Source organism: Silene latifolia, chromosome 9 (genome assembly GCF_048544455.1).
Source record: "Silene latifolia isolate original U9 population chromosome 9, ASM4854445v1, whole genome shotgun sequence".
Lineage (NCBI taxonomy): Eukaryota > Viridiplantae > Streptophyta > Magnoliopsida > Caryophyllales > Caryophyllaceae > Silene > Silene latifolia.
Window position 1 is genome coordinate 100,008,422 of NC_133534.1, and position 4,263 is coordinate 100,012,684.

Consider the following 4,263-nt stretch of genomic DNA (forward strand, 5'->3'; position numbering starts at 1 on the left):
GACTCAAAACAATTGATCAAGATAAAAAAATTTAAAACAAGAGAAATAAATAAAGCTAGAGGAGGTGTAGGAAACTCACAATGGGATATGTGGCATCCTCCAAAAAAAGCATGTCAATCCTCAATTGTCGCTCATGGCGACATCTTCATCACTATTATCATCTTCCTCATCAACTTCCTCATCATCATCATCTACCTCCATGGACCCGGAGGCTTCACCATCTTTATCATCACTTGAACTTTGCACTTCTTCCTCTTCTTCCTCATGGCAAGAGTAGCTGCCTTCCCCGCTCTCAAAAACAATCTCCTTCCCCTTAGCAAATTCACTATCCACGGTGGCATCTCTAGGAGCACTCGGAAATAATACTTCCCTATCCGCCCAACTAGGCAAAGGACATGATGGATCAAGGAGTCCTTGCCTAGCTAAGTGTAGGAGGGGCGGATATTGAGCCCGGTAAACATTGACCCGGTCTTCATGAACTTCCTTATGCATATGTTGCATCAATTAGGTCAAGTAGTCGTTGCCTACCAAGACATTAGTGCCAATTGGTGTGAATTCACGGTAGGAAAATGGATAAGGTGGAGTCACAATAGAGGAGGAGGAGGACTTGACATTAGATTCTCTATGTTGTTTCATAATCATCTCGGCTTCATCGGAGACGGGAAGAAGGTAGTTTGGACTTCGGACATTGAGACAGCATATCTTTTTAGGCAAGATGAAGGACTTAGCTTATTTAGTGAGCCACTCATACTTGTTGTCAAGATTATCATTCTTGACCCAATGAAACTTGTTGATCATAGTGGCCATATCAAGAAGGTTTCATTGTTGAAATCCGGGTTAAAGTGTTTGGCTAACCATGTTACTAAGCCTCTGTTGACAATAAAAGCCGCTCCATCTTTACCATGGTCAATTGTAAGCCACCGTTCAAGTAAGAGTTGAAGTATGTTGTATTCATTGGTGAACTTTATGTTGACATTCATGGTGGATTCAAGGTAGACAAAGTCGAGTTCGGTAAAATGATTAGTGCCCTTTCTTGCAATTAAAGTGTTGCCCACAACCTTATGCCACACTCTTATGCCCAGATGGTGGACATAAAGAACATGACACTCATGGAAGGATTCAAATTTTCTCCCCGTGATTGCTTTCCAAAGTGGTGCGGGGTCATATTTCGAAGGCTTCTTCACATAAGGAGAATGGTCTTTAAGACCAAACACCTTGCTAAACTCATCCAAAGACATTTTTCTAACCTTGTTTTCTAGGCGGAATTCAACATTTTTCAGAGTCTCTACCTTAGTCACCTTCAAAGAGCTTATAAACTCCATGGTAAGGGAGGGGTAAGTCAATTCTTGCATGTCAAAGAGTGTTTTCTGTTAGAAGTCTATATCTCATAATACAACATATTCTTATATGTTACAATTCAATTTAGTCATAAAATTAATTTAGATCTTATGCATGCAAACATAAATAAAATATAGAGAAGAAATCATCATCCTTACATTGAGATTTCGGGTCAAAGGGCACAAGTAAGATCTCCTTCTTACTTGTTCTTGAGCTCTCCTAATATGGATGAACAAAGATTCAAGGATAGAATCTCTCCCAAGGAATTATACCCAAGATAACCTCCTAAAAGACTAATATTATTAATACTAGAACAATATTAATCTTAATAAAATTGACCCAAAACTATTGTTTTTATCTCTTGTATTTCGGCCAAGAGAGGAAGATATTTGGAGTTTTATTTCTCTAGTTTTTCTTAGAGAGCTTTCTTATTTCTTACACTAGAAATATTGTATATTGTATGAATGAATGAATTAGAGAGAAAAACTCTCCATTAGTCCCTTCAAAAACCGGTGGGAAGGAAGGAAAGGGGAGCCAATGCATGGGCAAGTTATTCTATCTAAGAAAACATAGGCTTGCATGGCTATAGCTAGGTGTAATTATTTTGTTTCCACTCAAAAATTTAACATAATTTAAACACCATACTTCCCTCCATATTTCGGTCCATATTGGATAAAATGGATTCCATTTTATCTTTGTCAATTTATCAATTTATCACATGTCACAAGTCATGTAAAATTGTCATGTATTTTTAACGTATTAAAAATCAACGTATTAATAAAATACGTCATGTACAAAATCGACTTAGTAATTCACAATTACTTGTACCAAAACACTTTACCAATTATAAATTACAACATCTTGTATTTATAATAAATTATTCATTCAGTTCAATTGTTTCCGTAAACAATAATTTCGTCTAAGCAATAAAACAATTCGATTACTTAGACCGTATCTAATTTAATCAAATTACAACGAGACACGTAAATATTACTCCCAAAATCGTCCGTCAATTTTAAGCAATTTAATTGACTCGTGTCGTCATACGACCAATTAAATATTCAATTAAGAGTGTTACCCTTTAGGTATGACCTAAGGGGATCAACTGATCACCACCGTCGCACGACAGTAATGTCAAACTCTAGCCAGCCAATCATTACCGATATGTGTGGACCAGTTGACAGTAAAATATTACTTCCCACATGTATTTTTAAATGAGACTTAAACATGTGATCATCATGATCGACAGTTGTGATCGCATTATTGTCGGAGGACACATATTTTAACAATCTCCCACTTGTCCTCGACAAGTGTGCGTCACCAATTCTCTTGGCCTATTACTATCTCCCACTCAATGTAAGGTGTCTTTCAGGTTGTACTTGCAAGTGATCATATCGAGAGTGGTTTCCTCGATCTAGAGAATAACTGATTGACCGGATTCATCTACCATAGATATCATCCGAGCGTGGCCACGCATTTCCAGTTCATTACTCCTCGAGTGGCCTTGAGATATTGTTATAACCCTGACTAGGGGTGGACAATTCCTATTGCACTTATTCCCTTCGACTAGCCACAGCCATCATAACCCAAAATATGCCCATTTGACCCCATTTACGAAGGTCGTAGTAACACAAATCAAAGTTAATCTGAAACTGTGCCACCTTAGGCGAACAGTCTTTAGTCAAAAGAATCGACTCATTAGAATACTATAGTAGCTCTCGCCACGATCAGGCTATAAAAATTTGCCAGAACTCTATAAGCGGTCATAAGGCCCGACAAAGTGTTCCCAACAGTCTGCCTATGTGATCGACTAGTCATCTCACATGACTTCATGGCATTTGAACTTGCCATCAATCGCATCACACTCTTAGTCACTTCGAGACGTCACCTCATACAAGTGACTATGGGCGAATACTATGTTAATCCGTGTTCACTTTAACGGGGTTCAATTTGTCACTACAACCCGTTTGGATGTAACAATGTATAAAGAAAAGATAAAAGACAAATGCGATTATGAACATGAAGAAAAACAACACTTTTATTTCATTTCAAAATCTAACATAAAATTGGTACACGTTTAAGTCCCATGGACGCAACATGTCCATCATGCTTGGCCTGCGATAAAGGCTTGGTGAGCGGATTGGCTATGTTGTCATCCGTCCCAACCTGACATATCGCAATTTCCTTTCTTTCAATGAAATCTCTAATTACATGATATTTTCTAAGTACATGTCTAGATCTATTACTAGACTTAGGCTCTTTAGCTTGGAAGATCGTCCCACTATTATCAGAATAGAGAGTGATGGGATCATTGGCGTTAGGTACTACTCTTAGACCTTCCGTGAATTGCCTGATCCACACAACTTCCTCGGCAGCTTCTGATGCTGTAATGTACTCAGCCTCCGTTGTTGAATCCGCAATCACAACTTCCTTGAAGCTTCTCTAGCTAACGGCACCACCATTGAGCATGAAAATGAAACCAGCTTGTGATTTCATGTCATCTCTATCCGTTTGGAAACTTGAGTCCGTGTAACCATTAACACGGAGCTCGGTGTCTCCTCCAAACACTAAGATAGAATTCTTAGTCCTTCTCAAGTACTTAAGGATGTTCTTGACGGCTATCCAGTGACTCTCACCTGGATTTCCTTGATATCTACTCGTCATGCTCAAGGCATACGAGATATCAGGACGTGTGCATATCATAGCGTACATGATTGATCCAACAGCGGAAGCATAAGAGATCATCTTCATGCGTTCAACATCATGAGGTTCGGAGGGAGATTGAGACTTGCTCAATATAGTCCCAGTTACCATAGGTACCAATCCCCTTTTTGATTTGTCCATGCTAAACCGTCGAAGAATCTTATCAACATAAGACTCTTGACTTAGTGCCAATATCCTCTTGGATCTATCTCTAAGGATCCG